This window comes from Suricata suricatta, chromosome 3, assembly GCF_006229205.1.
Source record: "Suricata suricatta isolate VVHF042 chromosome 3, meerkat_22Aug2017_6uvM2_HiC, whole genome shotgun sequence".
NCBI lineage: Eukaryota > Metazoa > Chordata > Mammalia > Carnivora > Herpestidae > Suricata > Suricata suricatta.
In genome coordinates, this window is record NC_043702.1 from 38,161,412 (window position 1) to 38,180,440 (window position 19,029).

Sequence of the window (19,029 nt, forward strand, 5' to 3'; positions counted from 1 at the left end):
TGTGGAGAGTGAGCGGGAAAGGAGTGCAAAGAAGGGAAGAATGGGCAGAGAGCAGTGAGGATTGAGGGGTAAAGTGACACTTTTTTTATACAGTCCTAACTTTTAGAATCCTAGTATGGTGTCTCATATTGTTCCCTCCAATAATTAATTCAAGTGCACCACATTGTTAGGGGGATTCTAAGTGGAATGCAAACAGTAACAAGTGAACCTTGTGAACAACCACAATGAAGAAAATAAAAAATAGTATTTCGACTGTATACTGTGAGATTAGAACAGATTAGTAAATATATTGTAGATGATGAGAGTCAGGTTTCTCATGGCCAGAGAAATAAGTTGCAAATAAGGAAAAGAGAGAACACTGGACTGAACCGTGAGATGTTGGACTAGAAGTAGAGGTATACATATAGTGGCAGGTCGAATAGTAGCTTCCCAAAGATGTCCATGTCCTAATCTACGGAACTTGTGAGTATAGTATGTTACATGGAAAGGAGGAGTTAAAATTATGGATGGAATTGAGGTTGCTAATCAGCTGACCTTAAAATGGGGAGATTATTCTGGATTATCTGTGGGAATCCAAAGTAATCAAAAGGATTATTATAAGAAGGAAGTAGGAGAGTGAAAGTGATGTAATGTGAGAGAGACATACCCAGCTATTTTATTTGATGATAGACAGAGACCATGACCTAATGCTAAAGAACTCCAGAGTTGAAGGCCAGAGCTGGAATAATTTGAACAACAAAGTAAATAATGACAGTGATAGGTTATGCTGATAAGATAAATTAAAGATCAATGAGTCCATACTGATTTAAATAACTGAACACATGAACAAATGACGGAAAAAGGACAACTCTTACTTACAGAAGAAATACAATGAAAAAATGTGTAAGAAATTAGAGAAATAGAATAATCACCATTGGATAAACACTGCAGTAATAATTGTTACAGGCAAGATCCATCAATGGATGTTAAAATTCATGGGCAAGAGTATGATGAGAAACAGAACATTTGTTTAATCTTAAGCTTTCTCAGGGCATTTATTAATTGTAAGGGGGAAACAGAAACTGTACAGTGAAGAAATCTGGCAGACAACAATTTAACCAAATATCCACGTTAACATTACCCAGAATAAGACATATTGGCACCATGTGCCCTCTGAGATGATGCACTGAGAAGGTCCAACCCCACTTCTGTGATACTCTTGTCAGGAATCCCTAACCTCAGTGGAATCATAAGAAAATATCAGACAAATCCAAATGGAGAGACAGTCTACAACATAACTTTCTAGTACTTTTCAAAAGTATAAAGATCCTGAAAAATAAAGAAAGATTGAGGAGATGTCATAGATTGAAAAGGTTTAAGAAAGTGCAGCAACAAAACCCCATGTGGAACTCTGTATTGCCCTGGACCCTCCTCACCCCCCACCCCCACATTTGAGAACAATTGGCGAAATCTGAATGAGGTCTGTTGTTTAATTAATAGTATTGTACCAATGTTCCTTTCCTGCTTATATAAGGTGTTAACAGCAGGGAAAGCTAAGTGAAGGATATGTGAGAACTCTCTGTGCTATTTCTGCAACTTTCCTGTAAGTCTAAAATTATTTCAAGATAAAAAGTTAAAAAAAAAGAACCATGAAGGCAGTGCAGAAGGAAGTGCTTTAAAGGGTTCCACAGAGGGGAGAGCCCATTCAGAAAGACTTCATGGCGGAGGTGGCATATTAGTGTGCTAGAGCTTCCTTAACGGAAGGCTACAGGCCAGGTGGCTTACACAACAGAAATTTATTTCTCATGGTTCTGGGGGCTGGAAGTCCAAGATCAAATGCTGGCAGGTTGTTTTCTCCTCAGGCCTCTTTCTTTGGCTGCTTTCTCACTGTGCTGTCACGTGGCCTTTTCTTTATGCTTTCTTTCTGATGTCTCTTTCTCCTATATTAGGACCCACTTTATGACCTCATTTAACCATAATTACTTCTTTAAAGCCTGTATCTGCAAATATAGTCACATTGGAAGTTAGGGCTTCAAAATATGAATTGTAGGGGAACATAATTCAGCCCGATTATGAAGGCTCTTGAATATAGCAGATATTAGCAGGATTGGGGGAAACATGTGGAGGTGACTTATAGAATAGCAAGTAAACTGGTGAATTAGTTAGAGTTTCTCCAGAGAAACAGAACCAACATGATATGTACAGATATATATAGAGAGATTTATTATGAGAGATTAGCTCACATGATTATGGAGGCTGAGCAATATGTAAGCTAGAGGGCCATCAAGGCTGGTGGTTTGGTTCCAGTCCAAACAGTAAGGCTTGAGAACCACAAGAAAACATTGTAACTTGTAGTCTGAGTGTGAAGGGCCAAGAATCTGGGGGTTGATGGTCTAAGTCCAAATCCAAGGCCAAAGACCTGAGAACCAGGAGCACCAATGTCTGAGAACAGTAGAAGACAGAAAGAAGTCTTAGCTTAAGGAGAAGGAGCATATTGGTCCTTTTACTGCCTTTTTGTTTTATTTGGCCCCTAAGCAGATTCGATGATGCTCATTTTCACTGGTGAAGGCAATCTTTATTCAGTGTTCTAGTTCAAATGCTTATCTCTCCTGGAAATATCCTTATAGACACACCCAGAAATGTTTTACCAGCTATGTGGATGTCTCTTGGTCCAATGAAGCTGACACATAATATAAACCATCATAAATCCTACCCTTGTCAATGTGGCACCCATACACAGATCCTTACTTAATCTCTAACATTAACAAGATCATTATCCTGCCTTATATGATACAAATGTCTTGCATATACCTGAAAATACACGACTGCTTCCCCAGAAGAGGAGATAAAGTCCTTGAATTATGTTTACTCTTCTCCTGATATCCCATAACTTAAATATTATGATGTGAAATAATAATACTTAAGTACTATAAGCCAATACATTTTTATATTACATTATAAGGGAATAAGAGAGGAAAGAAAACAATGTACATGTATATACACACCAACATACTCATAACAAAATAAGGAGGAAATATTCATCATAATTATAGTCCTTGTATCTGTAACTGGTTATGTGGTTGTAGCTGGTATTTATAACTACTTCTTTTACTACCTATTTTGTATTTCCTTTACCTTCAGCAAGACTCTGAGCTGGTTGTGGTCTTTTTTTTTTTTTTTTTTTTTTTTTTAGCGAGTGGCAGGGTAACCCAAACTTTCATTCATAAAGGAGGAGCATTAATAGTCCTATCCTGACCGTATTGTTATGTTTTCCATTGACCTTAGACACAGGGCCTGGTGATACTAAGAGGCACCCTGGTGAATTCCACACATACTCTTCCTTACCTCCATTGAGGAACAGTAGTCAAATTTCCCCTTGGTAATCAGAATCAATCATCTGAGCCAACATCATAACTCCCTTCTTTGCCCACAGATTGAGAGGCATGAGGGTCCCAAAGTGGCTAGGTGGCGATCTTACCATCTAGTTCAGTGGAATCGTTGTTGTTTTTCCTAATAGAAGTTGTCCTCCCTTGGGGAAATAAGACCTCTAGGCTAGCAAAGCATAACATCCCAGAAACAGAAAGCAAAAAAAAAAAAAAAATTGCAAATGTGTTGGTAGAGGTGATAGTGAGTGGTGCCACTCCTCTTTTTACACCTAATTCCTGGACTCATGAATCCTGGCTGTCAGAGAAATAGCACCTTATACTGGATACTGATTCAGAGCATCTACAACTTCTGGAGAACCTTACACCAGCTCTGCAAGGTATTGCCACGTAGCTGGTACCGTCACTGTGTCTTCAAAAGGTCCGTGCAGTATTTCATCAAGTTGGTTGCTACAAGGCGGAGGGGAACATGGTAAGATGAGTGAATTCCGGAAGCATGGGCCCACTGCCACATTTCTTAGTTTGCATTTCTGAGTTGCTTACTCAGAAGTTATGCTCTGTGAAATACCTGACAGTGCATAAGGCATTCTGTAAGTCAACGGATGATAGTTTTGGCAGAAGCTTCATTTGTAGGAAAAGCTAATCTATATCCAGAGTAAATATCTATTCCAGAAAGAACAAAGAAGCCCGGTGTAATCACCTGCCACCAGGTAGCTGAGGAGTAGTGCCATACTGGGGAATCAGTGTTGGTTTGTTGCTGCAGATTGCACTCAATGGTGGCTGTGGTCAGGTTGGCCTTGGTGAGTATAAGTTCATGTTGCTGAGCTCATGCATAACCTCTACCCCTGCCACCACGGCCACTTTGTTCATGAACCCATTGGGTGATGACAGGGGTGGCTAGGGAAAGAAGTTGACTGGTATCCACAAAACAGGACATCTTACTCACTTGATTACTAGAATCCTCCTCTGCTGAGGTTGCCCTTTGGTGAGCATTCCCACGGGACACTAATATCTTCATATTTTTTGCACAGCCAGAGGGGTCTCTACATATACCTCTAACCCCAATTTCTTTGTTATCCATTTTCCAATCATTCAGCCAAACTTTTGGCTGCAGACCGCAAATTGGTATATGGTTGCACATCTGGCTATTTTTCCTTGCAAACAAAGTAAACAGGTATATTGCAGGTATGTTGCCCAAAGTTCTGCCCACTGTGAGGATTTTTCCCTTCCCATTGCTTTTCAAGGATATCCCAGACAAGGGCTATAGTGTTGCAGTTGTCCACTTTTGGATGGTATCTGTATATCATATAGAGCCATCTATAAATCAACCCTGGTCTTCTTTTCCTCCGTCAATGGATTGTAGGGAGAGAGAAGCCAGTATACAGCAATGGAGACCATAAGTATTTTTGGGCCACTTCTCCATGTAAGTTCCTTGTGCTTTCAGGGCCTGTTGAGCCTAATCACCTATATACCACTTACATTTGATGATGAAGTCTTATTGTGCACATCCAACTTTATGGCTTGGTGGGTGAGATAGCATCTGATTCATGATAGGCAGCTGAGACAGCATGGTGACTTGGTGGTCCATGCTCAAGCTTTCAGCCTCTACTAAGGCTCAATAGCAGGTCAATAGCTGTTTCTCAAAAGGAGGGTATTTATCTGTAGATAATGGCAAGGCTCTCAAATGCTAAAGACTGGTGCTGCAATCCACCTACACAAGGCTGTCAAAGTCCTAAATGGTATCTCTGTCTGCCACTGACATTTGAAGTGTTATTGAATCTGCTACATCATATGGGCCAAGTGGGAGACTGGCTTGCATGGCAGCTAGATCTAGTTCAGGGCCTTCTCTTCTTCTTGGCTTCACTCAAAACTGCCCAGCTTTTCAGGTCACTCATTAAACATGCTAGGGCAATATACTCAGATAAGGAATATGTTGTCTTAAAATCCAAAGAGTGCCATGAGGCACTGTGCTTCTTTCTTAGTTATAGGAGGGTCCAGGAGATCTAATAAATTATCCTTCACCTAAAGAGGTCTATCTCAACATGCCAATACTAGTAGACCCCTTGAAATTTCACTGAGGTAGAAGGCCTCTGAATTTTAGTCAGATTTAGTTATCACCCTCTGACACACAAATGTCTCACCAGTAAGTCTAGAGTGGTTGTTACTTTTCACTTATTCTGATCAGCTTATCATCAGTGTAATGGACCAGCATGATATCTTGTGGAAGGTGATCAGGATCCGTGTGAACTAAATTATGAGATAGTGCTGAGGAACTGATATACTCTGGAGGTAGGACACCAAGGGTGTCTGGCTGGCCTTGGGGATCCCTCTCAAGTCACCCTTCTTCCCTCCCAATCCACACAGACACAAGTGATGAATATGTAGGCATGGTTCTTTTTAAATGTTAGCACTGTTCATAACACAATCCTTCCTTTGACAATGTTCAACTATTTCATTTAAACACTGGCGCTGGGATTTTATAGTGGCTCATAGCATCCCTTGAATTCATCTGATTCTTGTAGCTCATATGATAATTGCCGAGAGAAATAGCACTTTGAGTCACTCGGTTGTATAAGAGCAGTGTGTTTTATAACTTTTTCATCTCATAAAACAAAGCTAAATTTTTCCTTACAGTTGGAAAAAAGCTTTAGGCTGGAGTAAACCTGACCTAACACTCCAAGTTTATAGGCCCAATTTATTCCCCCTGTAGATTCATGGAACAACTCTAGGTGAGTTTCCCCATGGGGTGCAAAATCTTAATCTAGCCAGGTGTTCACGTCTTTTCATGTAATTAAGCAATTGCTTTTGGTGGATTAAAATTTTAGGCGGCTTTGAAAAATGTTAGTAAAACTAGCACTCTGCTGTATTTACACTGAGACTTAATCCTAGTTGTTCAAAGAGTGTTTATCAGTTGAAGATATGGCAAATATTAGCATTTCTACTTTGTAGGCAGAGAAATTATGAGATGCACTTGAAATGATACTGAAGGTCAAATGTAGGAGATGTTTTTTTCTCTTTTACCAGAACTTTTATTAATTCTGTTTCTTCATTTTCCATTAACATCTTTTCTCTTTTTCACCTCTCCCATACAAATAAATCCATGTAAGTACTTTGGAGATATAATATTAAAAAGGTGGTGGTTAAAATTTTTAATTATTTTTGAATGTGCTGTTTGAGAGTGGTGATTGTTGCTATGGGTTACCAGTTTATTCTGTTATTAGTCAATTACTGACTCTTTTTATAATACATGTTGTATCTTGCAGTCATATTATTTCTTAAAATTCTATTGACTAAAACATATAATCTAAGTAAAAACAGTATTTTTGGAAGAGATACAGCTCAAAGTCTGGTCTCCCTTTTTCAAGGGGCCCCACACATGTGTGTATGTGTGTGTATTATCTATTGATTGATTGACCTATCTATCACTGATCTATCTGTTGAAAGTTATTAAAGAGTCTATGGGCACAAACCAGAGTGACTGTTCCCAGCTGAGGAACAATTTCATGATCTGGGGTGCACATGAAGGAACTTGCATCTCATAAGCTAACATTCACAACTTAGACTGGTAGAGGAAGAGAGCAAGTTTCTAGTGAGACAAGCAGAATGGCTTCAAGAAGAGCTAGAATATAGATGATAGTGGGGCAGGACAGACTTCAGGCATCCATTCCCCAGACTCCAGCTACCTTGCTTAGACAGATAATAGGTAGAAAGAGAAAACTAAAATGGTCACGATGAGGCATACATGTCCATGAACCAGAAAGAGAACTGCAAACTATTGAGAGGTACAAGAGCTGTGAGGCTGCCAGGAGTTCATAGCTTTTGAGTACAAGAAGAATGAAACTGCACCTAAGGTAGAGATCTAGAGATGGGGGTCACTTGAAACTAGGGACATTATGAAGAGGCTATAAAGAGTTACTAATGACAGTTGCCTAGTGCTAGGCTCAACTGGATGCTTGGGAAGGTAGGAGGTTCCAGATTAGCTTAAAGGAAGGCTGTGAGCAAAGCTGTGCATTCATTATTGTCACAGGACAGGAACTCTAAGCCTCTTAACAAGTTTCTGATCTGGTTTCCCCAGAAGGCTGTGTTGATGGACCCAGAGAATTTCTAGATAGGAAGAAGTAAGTGAACTAGAGAACAGAAGAATATGTACCTCTAAAAATGAGTCTGCAAACCAAGATTACCAGACACATGAAGACTTCAAGCAGATACAACAAGAATTCTTCAAGCAGAATACAAAAAGAATTAATAAATTTGGAATATTATATTGATGACTCTACCTAGAGCACAGTAGAGAAAAAAAAAAGACATGAAAATATATAGCCAGGAGCAAGACCAGATAATGCTAATTGATGTCTAATGTCTACCTAGAAGAATTAAAAAAAATCTGAAAAAGTAACTGTTGAATATTTTCTAGAATTATAGAAAATTATAAATGGGCTTAAGCTATTCTAAAAGTGGAGCTGCGGGTCATGAATCTAGCCAGACAAGAAACAGCTGAGCTCTTATGAAACCATGCCCTATAGAGTTGATGAGGTTAAAACTGGCAGAAAGTTTAAGGCTTGTTTTTCAGAGAACTATTTCCCTTTAATCAGCTACTGTGTCTTTTCAGACCCCACTTAGAAACTCACGAGTAGCACTGCAGAAGTCTGGACTCAAGGTTAACTGATATGGCCCAGACTACAAGGAAGGCCTTGCATTCCTCACCCAAGATAAGGAGCCCAAGACTCCATTTAGTTTATATAAGCTCTTGGAGCATGCCCATAGCCCCTTCTCCTTGATTTAAGATAGCCTCACTGACATCACAGACTGAATTTTGCTTCATTCTGATGTGAAGTCTCCACCTCAAAGTGAACATGGGATGTATGGTACATATATGGTTGCTCACTGTGCAGACTCCCTCTCATGAATAGTCATACAGTTCTCTGCCATTTTCATCAGTATGTATATAATTGCAACAAGTTTATAAAAAACTTGTTCTTTTCCCCTTCGGGGAGGTGGATTTGAGGCTTGTTCTCCGTTCTCCCCCTTTGGCTGCCTCTCAAACCCTTTCCCTGGTACATACCTGATGTCTCAGTGATTGGCTTTGCTGTGTATCGAGCAGATGAACTTGGATTCCATTACACTTAGATTAAAAGTATACTTGTGCAATGAATAGGATAAATAAAAATCACTTATACCTACAAATAGTATGGTAAAAGAGAAAGTGACATTTATAAACAGAGGATGTTGAAGCCTAAATGAAGAGAAAAGACAGATTTTTGCCAAAGATATAATAATTAAACTGACATTAGACTTCTGTCTGTAATATGCCAGAAGAAAAAGAAGAATATTTTTAAAGTCCTGATGCTGAAGCATTATTCCAAATTGAAAGCAAAATAGGTCATGTTTTAGAAAAAGCTTATATCAGTTTGCTACCCATTGATTTTTCTGAAAGAACTACTAAAGGATGTGCTTCAATAAGGACAGAAGTAAACCTAGAAAGATGCAGAGGTGGAAAAAGAAAAAGATAATGTGAACTAAATGTTATAGTTCCAAGAAACTTATTTGAAAAAAACCCCCAGAATTATACAAGTGAGTTGCTGTTGGGACTGGTTACTACTGAGCTGCTTTCAATTATAAATTAGCTACCAGAGAAAGCTCCTCATTGTCTGGTAATTCAGAATAATTTTCAGAAAACTCTTAAGAGTTTCTGGTAATTCCTCTTCTAAAACCACTGACTTTCTAGTCCTTCAGTTAATTGGGAAAATCCATTTAAAAATGGCTTGTTCATCACTTCTTGCTAACCTTATCTGTTAAGATTGTATATAGTGGATACAAAAAGATTAGCACTGAAATAACGGAAAACATCAGGCACAATTCAATCATGCAGATCACTAGTTTATAGCTCTCAAAATTAAAAGCAAGTGCAATCAGTGTGAAAGTAGAAACATACACATAAACACACACAGATGCACACACTACATGCAGAGGATAAAACAGTGGAGAAGGGGCCAAGCAATTGATCCAGAATGTAGTCAGGTTTAGTTACAGATCATGGAACTAGTTTCTGGAGAATGGGAAAAAAGGCATTTGCTCCAAGCAAAGTGGTGTTTAGAGATCAAGAAGTCTTGATACAACCCAGTAACAGGATTAAACAAACATTTAAAACAATTTTTAAATTTATTTTTGAGAGACAGAGAGAGACAGCATGAGCAGGGGAGGGTCAGAGAGAGAGGGAGACTCAGAATCTGAAGCAAGCTCCAGGCTCTGAGCTGTCAGCACAGAGCCCCATGCAGGGCTCGAACCCACAAACCGTGAGATTATGACCTGAGCTGAAGTCGGATGCTTAACCAACTGAGCCACCTAGGTGCCCCTAAACATTTTTGAGCACATCCTATGGTCTGCCCCCTGTGTTAGGTGCTGAGGAGGAATTCAGAGGCATAGAAGATGGAACCTATGGTCTCTAGAGGCAGTCAGTGCAGTGGGGAGACAGATATATATAAACAATGTTTAAAGAGTGCTTGAAAAAGGTGCTAAGTGAAATACAAGGGAGGAGATCTAAACTCCAATTAGGGGTGATTAAGAAAGCATTTAGAGAAAATTGGTTTAAATTGGATCTTGAAGAATGGGTAAGAATTTTATATCAGGCAGTGAGGACAGGCATTCTAAGCAAAGATATATAGGTAAGGCGCACGAGGGAAAAACCCCTCAAAATCCAGCTGACCCTTCTTCCTTCATCTCCTTCCTAGGACAAGGACTCATCTCTATGGGGGACTTGAGCAAGTGCCCAGAAAAGAGCAGAGTTACATCTGGAGAGAGGAGGAAAGATGTGACTTGGGACAAGGACAACTCTTGAAAAAACAGAGGCAGGCAGAAAAACAGATAGGTATATCTAAAACTCCTTGGTGTGTTTTAAAAAGTTAAAAAGTGGTGTTATATTGAACATGCCATTCTGCAACTATTTTCTCCACTCAACTTTCTTTTTGTGACCTCTAAATCTCTTTAAGCTCTGGTTCATTCATTTGACCTTTCTGCTTACTCATGTTTCTAGTGATGCGCCTTTAGTTTTTATCAGTTTTCCAGTATTACAAACAACGCAACTTACATTGTAGAAATATATTCCACCTATCTTTTTACACACCGCATGCATGCTTTTCTAGAAAATATACATGGAAAGGGAATGGCGGAGTCATGATGCATATGTATTTCCAACTTACTAGATATGGTGTTTTATTCATCTTTATCTCTTTATATCCCCTTTCCTCCACTTTTCTCTTTTCTTGCTACTCACTTAAGAGAGAATCATAAATTTTCAAGGTGGAAAGAAGAGAGAAATTTGCTAGGACCTGAGGGTAACGAGGGCTAAAAGAGGACAAAAAAAGAGAACTAGGACTAGCTTTAGTTACGTTCTTTGGCATCTGGAACACTGGGCTTCAGTCTGTCGGGATCCGGCAGAGGAGTGCTAGGGTTAGACTCCGTGGGGGCATCCGAGCTCTCCCTAAGAGCTTGGTCAGCGGCCTTGGATTGGAGCCCTGATCAGTGGAGCATGCGTGGTCCCACTCCAGGGCCCGAGGCAAACCTGGCCTCTCTGTGGGCTTTCTTTGGCTTAAAAAATGAGGTGAGGTGGCAGTAAAAGTAATAATAATAATTACCTCTGGATATTGAGAAGATTTAACAAGAAAAACCATGTGAAAGTGCTTCATATCTGTACTTGATTTCTAACTTTTTAAATATGTCCTTATCCTGATCCCATGCCTTTACTTTTCTAGCTTTTTCAACGTCCCTCCCGTAATCTGTTTCTCAGATCTTATGCTGTTCGTCTTCTTAATTAATACCCTCTGAGTACACTTTTAAGTGTGGAGCACAGAATTGATCAATATGCTCCAGGATTTGTTTAACCATGTAAAGTGGGCCAAAATATCAATTTCCCAGTTTTGGATACTACATAGTAGTAATGCATTTTAATATTAGAGTTATTTTGGCAGCCACTCCCTGTGTTGAGTCAAATTGGGTTTTAAAGGAAATCAGCCAAAACTCCTAAATGTTTTTGATACATCCTGCTGTTAAAACTAGCTTTTGCCATACTACAGTTAGGTAATTCTTTTTTAAAAATTATTTTAATGTTTATTTAATTTTGAGGGAGAGCTCACGCCGCTAGTGGGAGAGGGGTAGAGAGGGGGGGGACAGAGGATCCGAAGCGGGCTCTGTGCTGACAGCAGAGAGCACAATGCAGAGCCTGAACACACAAACTGTGAGATCATGACCCAAGCCAAAGTCGATCACTGAACCAACTGAGTCACACAGGCGTCCCGTGGTCCTTCTTTTTAAAACTTGATGGCCATATTTATAATTTATCCCCATTAAACTTCATTTTATTCAGTATGGACTTTCTTGAGTTGTGATTCTGACTTGGTTCTTCAATACATATATTATTATTATTTTTCTAAAACAAAGTCCTCCAGGGGAGTCTGGGTGGCTCAGTTGGTTAAACATCTGAAAATTGACTTTGGCTCAGGTCATGATTGCATGGATCGTGAGTTCAAGCACAGGGCTCTGTGCTAACAGCCTGCTTGGAGTTCTCTCTCTCTCTCTCTCTCTCTCTCTCTCTCTCTCCCTCTCTCTCTCTCTCTCTCTCTCTCTCTGCCCCTCCCTTACTCATGCTGTCTTTCTCTCAAAATAAATAAATAATAAATAATTAAATTAAATATTAAATTAAAATTAAATAAATAGTAATTAAATAATAAATAAATTTATTATTATTATTTTAAATGTTTGTTTATTTTGGAGAGATAGAGGGAGACAGAGTGTGAGTAGGGGCAGGGCAGAGGGAGAGGGAGACAGAATCTGAAGCAGGCTCCAGGGTCTGGGCTCTGGGCTGTTAGCAAAGACCCCTGTGGGTAGCTTGAACTCACAAACCGTGAGATCATGACCTGAGCCAAAGCTGGATGCTTAACTGACTGTGCCACCCAGGTGCCCCTAAATAAATAAACTTGAAAAAATATAAAACACTCCTCTGGACCATTATGGTTTTGTTCACTTAGGGACAAGCATGGAAAGAAATGAGTTTTCTTTTTTCTTTCACCTCAGAACATTTCCTCCATCTCTTCTCTCGGCCTGGAGTAGTCCTCCTTCAGATGTCTCCATAGCTGGTCCCTTCTGTCAACATTTCCTTTAGCATTGGCTCCAATTTCGCCTTCTCAGTAACGCTTTCCCGACTACCCTGCTCAATACTGCAGCCGCCCTCATCCTCTGCTGATAGTCCCCATCCCCTGTTTTGTATAATGATACCCAAAGCCATCAAACACAAGAGATTTTATTTTACTTATTAGTTATAGTTATCACATATCCCATTTCATGAATGCAGGAATCTTTGCTTTGTTTACTAGTGGATCCCAAGTTCATAGAACAGTACTCAACACACTGTAGGCAATTAATAAATATTAGTTGGATAAAAGGAATATATTTCAAGCTAGTATTGGTTGTGATAAATTAATTTAGTGCTTCTTAGGCTGTATTGATAGTGCCAAAGCCTCTTGAATTCCCACCATCCATGGATCATCAGTTTTCAGTTTTTAATATTTTGATAATTTGCTGTTTTTCACAGATATTTTGGGGAGAAGTTGAGAAAGGCTAATTCAGGGAATGTTAGATGCCATTTTATACCAGACATGTCAGATAGTCTTTAAATGTAATAAATCTCCAACCAAGTCATTGATAAAATTATTGATTAGAAGGAGCCAAAGATAGAGCCCTGACGTACAGCTCTTACCATGGCCCTCCGGTCATTTATCTCGACTCTTCTGTACAGCCACTTATTTGGTTGGTGTTCACCTGATAGAACCATCTTTCATCTTGTATTTCTCTCCGTGAGCCACAAAGATATGATGATTAAAGTTGGTAAATACAGGATTCCAGACAAATAATAATAACAATAAATGCTAAAGTATACTGAGCACTTATTATCTGCTGGGCCATGTTCTGAGGTTTATTAGGTACCATATTTTATTTAATGGGTTTATACCACTTCTTTTCCTTTTTTTTAATAATGAGTGAGATCATAAAGCTAGTAAGTGATGCAATGAATATTTGACCCAGACAGTCTGACTCCAGAGTCTAATCACCGACTCTATTACATTGGCTCTTTGACAGATATACTCTGTATGTGAATGTTCCTCACTCAACAGCCTAATTATTCTGACATCAAATATTTTTTGGAAGTCTAGTATGTGCTAAGATGTGTGCTAGGAAGGAGGGAAACAAATATGACTATGATAGAAATACTCTCTGTAGAAGCCAAAAAAAGAAATTTAGAATTATGGAGTACACAGCATGAATCTTATGTCTATCTTATGTTTTTCACTTTGTTGTTGTTGTTGAAAATTAGTAGTGTCTTTCCTTTTATGACTATGATACTTGCTTCCAAAAACCTGTTGGCAGCCAATAAGCACAAAAATCCAGGATAAATACACTTCTCCTCAGAGGTTTCTAAAAAGCAGAAACTGGGGACACTTTCTTGATGGAGCCTGCTTATTTATAGTTCCACATACATGCCAATTGTTTGAACCTTGAGGGGAGCTCTGCTTGAACAGACACCCCTGACCTGCTGCCAAGGTGCCGCTTTGATCTCGTGAGTCTTTTGCTAAGTTCTCATGCGATCTCATCTCACTGCCCCTTAACTGAAAGCAATTTTCATGTTTTATATTTAATCCTTTTGAGGCACTGAGCCAGGTGGTGAATTAATTACTTTTGTAGGTTGAGAAAAGATCCCAACTTTGTTGTTAAATTCAGCTAAAGTTAGAAACATTTTTTTGAAGTCTGTATTAATACCATTTAGTTTTTATTTCACTAAAAATATGTTTCAAAGGCAGAGTAGTATGGTTCAATGGCTGATTCTAAATGCTTTGGGATAAGGATTGTTTTAATCACAGGTAAAACTCTGAAGGACTATTTTTGTTTGTAAGCTACTGTCTTTCTGAGGCCATGACAAATTTCAGTGGAGGCGATATGGCTCTGAGGTCTTCTACAGAGGTAGAGGGGAAAGAAAAGTCTAGTTTGAAGTTTATAGAACTTATATAGAGTGTTACTTCAACACACTGAACAATCTGGAGAGAACACTGAGAGGGTGGGGTGGGAGAAGTAAGAGAGCTCTGAACTTGAAGTCAGAATAACATAGCTCTAAAATCTCTCCAGCACTTACTTGAAATGTTATTTTGGCCAAACTCCTTAACATCGCTGAATCTCAGTGTCTTTGCTTATAAAATGGGAATTCTGCAGGGGGCCTGGGTGGCTCAGTGGGTTAAGCATCTGACTTTAGCTCAGGTCATGATCTTGTGGTTTGTGGGTCTGAGCCCTGTATTGGGCTCTGTGCTGACAGCTCAGAGCCTGGAGCCTGTTTTGGATTCTGTCTTCCTCTTTCTCTGCCCCTCCCCAGCTCTGTCTGTCTGTTTGTCTTTCAAAAAAAAAAAAACTTAAAAAATTTTTTTAATTGGGAATGATAATACTTCCTCATTATTCTAGGATCCACTGAAATAAAGTTAATAGTCTGTAATGAGGTAGGCATTAAAAAATGCTACAGGTATTTGAGTCTGTGACACTCAAAAAATACTACAAATTATTGTGGTTCTTGATATACTGAATACTCTTGTTGCAGCTGAGAGGAGAGTATCACTACCCCTCTTCACAAATGTAGAAACCGTATTTTAAATGACCTGAACCTCGTCAATTGGAAAAACGCAGAGAACCCTGTCTTTTGATAAATACCTTCCCTATGAGTTTCTGTTCAATAGCAAGTAATATCATAGTAGAAGGAAAGGGCTCCCTTAAATCAAGCAGAATACATCTTCCTTGAATGATTGAATGCAAACCTTGACTATGTAAGCATTTTCAGAAGAAGGTCATTGTCTATGGAATTAATTTTTATTCTTGGCTCAACAATGCCTGGTGGCCGTCAGAGCTTGGTGAAAATCCCATCTGTTTAGTTAGGGACTGGCATGACTGATGAGGGATTGACAGGAGTCAGAGGACAAATGCTCACTCCTAGGATAAGTTATTTAAGCGTCCTTTTGTTCTGGCTAGAAACAAAGTCTCTGTCTAGACACACAGTATATAAAGTGGAAAGGGAAAACTTTCATCTGAGTACAGTTAGTAATTAAAGTCCTCCTGTATCCTACACATAATAGATGCTCAGTGAACTTTGTTAATTTTGTGAATTAAATTTTTTTCATTCTTGAAATTATTCAGATAGTTTTTATTTAATACATATAGGTCTAGAACCCACTAAGTTTTACAACTTTATTTTCTTACCTTTCTGTATTGTTTTTCATGCTGTCTTCATATACATTAGCCAAGCCTTGTTTTGTGTAGTTTTCATTCTAGAAATAATTTATATAGAATATTTAGGTCAAATTTATGTTTTTAAAAACTATTCACATTCCACTCGTTGAGATGCTAAAATAATCTACTCCCTACTATCCCCAAGCCCATCTCCCAAGAACTGCTGGAATGTTTTGAGCTTATCATTAGTTCATATATGACTGCATATCATATATCACATTGCCAATGTATTTAATGTATCTTTTAAGAATTACTGTTAGAAAGTGATTCCATAATAAAGAGCTAGTACTGAGAGCAAATTCTAATGTATTAGTTCAAGTAAGCTGAGTTCAACTTAAAACATAGCATAAAGAAATTCATATTTTAAATGATGAATATTCCAAAATTGAAATTTACCAAAAAGAAATATTCATTTAAAAATACATAAAATTACTTGATTTTTTAAATGTTTATTCAATTTTGAGAGAGAGAGAGAGTGAGCACAAGCTGGGGAGGGGTAGAGAGAGATGGAGACTGAGGATCTGAAGCAGGCTTTGTGCTAACAGCAGAGAACCGGATTTAGGGCTCCAACTCACAAACCGTGAGATCATGAGCTGAGCTGAAGTCTATCACTTAAGTGACTAAGCCACCCAGGTGCCTCTGAAATTACTTGATTTTAAGAAAGCCCTACAATATACAAAATTAAGTTTGACAATTTAAGTTTCATTTCTACCTAAATCTATGAGACAATTGCAGTAAACTATGTTGTATTTGGTCTTCTCTTTTTAACATATCAACATCCTATACCAAAAAATAAGTAATAGGCACAGTAGAATTTATGTAACAAGCATTTATTGGTGGCGTGTAAAAGTAAAGAATTTTGTAAATTATTCTTAAGAGAAAAGCAAGGACACAGGTCCTGCCTTAACAGCAGCTGTCAGTAAAATGTGGTGTGCAGAGATGAAGAGAAATAATCTAAATATGAGATAAAATATGGTAATTATACAACAAAGTGTTACTAAAGCTCAAGGGAAGAAAGTTTTTCTTCCTTATGAGGAGGGGGACATGGGGAGAAGGGGGAAATTAAAAAATTGATGGAGGAGTTGTCCTCTGTGTTGGCCCACAAAGAAAGAAAGAGTAGAAAAGGTTATCATGAGTCTCTCATTGCCCATTTTATACTCACCCATCTATCAGTCACCACTAAGCTTACTCCTTTCCCTTAGAGGCCAAAGGTTCTTATACTCCCCTAAACCTGCCATACTCTGCCATGTTTTTCTATTTTGGCACAGGATTACTTCTTTTCTTAGAATACTCTTTCTCCCCATTATTCCATGTAAACTCACCCTTCCTTCAAGACTGTCTAGAAATCATTCTGTCTCTTCCTTCTCTGGTCTCCCAAAGCTTGGTCACTACTTCCTCTCTGCCTTTTCAAATTTTGCACACTTTCTATTACAGCACTTCATTTTGACTCAATTTGTTCATCTCTATTGGGAGTTTTAAGAAACAGGACCAACCTTTGCTTATCACAATGTTTGGCACTGAGAAAATAATACATGTTAATTGAATACATGAATGGGAGAATGAGTAAAATGTGTTCAGTGTGTTATTTTGGAGCAAATTTATATGTCCTGACGACAAATGATATTGAACATTTTTGCATGTGCCTATTGGTGCACTCTCTCTTTCTATATATATATATTAGTGTCTATCCAAATTTTTCCAGTTAAAAATTTTTGTTTACTTGGGTTGTGTGAGTTATCTATACTTTGTGTTTCTTGGGATTTTGACTTAGACATGGTGATTGATCAGATTGAACCCATGGTCACTTCCTTACTTCCCAGAGGTGGTAGATTACAAAATATGGCCCCAAATTTCTCTCAGTGTAGGAAGTGATATTGCCATAACATTTGCTACTTTCAAAAAACAGAGATTAAAAAAAATAGTTTATTGTCAAATTGGTTTCCATATAACACCCAGTGCTTCTCCCCACAAGTGCCCCCCACCATGACCATCACCCCCTCTCCGCCTCCCCCTTCAGTCCTTGGTTCATTTTCAGTATTCAGTAGTCTCCCTTGATCTGTGTGTCCCTTACTTTCCCCCGCTCTCTTTCCCCCTTCCTCTCCCTATGGTGCCCTGCCAGGTCTCTCCTGTTAGACCTATGAATGCAAACATATGGTATCTGTCCTTCTCTGCCTGACTTATTTCGCTTAGCATGACACCAGAGATTGAATGGAAACACAACTCTCTCTTATGACTAATGCTGTTTGAAATATCCACTATGTAGAGTATATCTGGAGAGGAAGAATGTATAATTTTGTGATTTTAGGTAGTATACAGTATACTCTAAGGTGCTATATTTTAATTTTTTAATGTTTATTAGGGGGGGGAGGGGCAGAGAGGGAGGGAGACACAGAATCCAAAGCAGGCCCTGTGCTCTTCATCAGCACAGAACCCGATTGGAGCTTGAACTCAACTGTGAGATCATGACCTGAGCTGAAGTTGTATGTTTAAGTGACTGAGCCACCCAGGCGCCCCTCTAAAGCGTTACATTCTAACTTATAATAAAGTGGCATTGGGGATGTTCTTTAGTGAAAACAAGTGAAGAGATTAACAATTTGCCACACATGTATAGTGGTACAAAGAATGTAGTATTCTTGGAAATAGTCCCAAATATTATCAAAACACAAAAATATTCATGTAGATGCCAAATAAAGTAAATTTTTCAAAGCTTCAAATGTTCTGACAAATATTAATCCTCCTTTGCACAATCTAGAAAATTTATTAAGTCGATGTGCACATAATACACTAAGTATGCTACCCTTGGGAGGCAAAAAGTTTTAAGAGGGTAAAGTATAAGCAGAACCTTAAACATCTCTTGGTTGGATGAGCTGTTGTTTTTCCATGTACCCTTCCTCTACTTGCTAAGCTTTATCAACTTAAATCTTATACATTAAAAAATAGAAAATAGAGAAATGTTACTAAAAATGCAGAAATACAGAACCACCTTTTACTTAAAACATTTATCCAGGAGAAGAGCCCCCTGTGAACTAGTGATTACATCACATCGGTAATCCGAGTAGCATCTGTGGAAATTCATTTAGCACAAAATTATATTTCCCACCTACTAGACAATTAGAACGTAGTGCATGCATGGAGGAGGCAGGGAGGAAATTATCTATCAAGAATATCTCAAGGCAGTTGGCAAATATCCAGATTTTGGAGGAACCTAGTTAGTTCCTTATTCTAACTATTGAAAAAGTAATTTTCTTTCTGAAATGGAAAATTAATGTAATGTTCCTGAAGGGAAACATTTAATAATAATCAAGTCAAGGCATAAGGCACCTGATTCCCTTCTGTGACCTTAGTCCTAATGTAT

General features: G+C 38.5%; 1 long non-coding RNA gene across 1 annotated transcript in view; it reads right to left on the minus strand.

The window, feature by feature from the left end:
• Positions 1-15,710, minus strand: part of LOC115286425 — a 52,570-nt gene extending 36,860 nt beyond the window's left edge. Inside the window, exon 1 of the long non-coding RNA XR_003906055.1 lies at positions 15,645-15,710. This is a non-coding gene — a long non-coding RNA (uncharacterized LOC115286425). The remainder of the gene's footprint in view (positions 1-15,644) is intronic.
• Between the last annotated feature and the right edge of the window lie 3,319 nt (positions 15,711-19,029).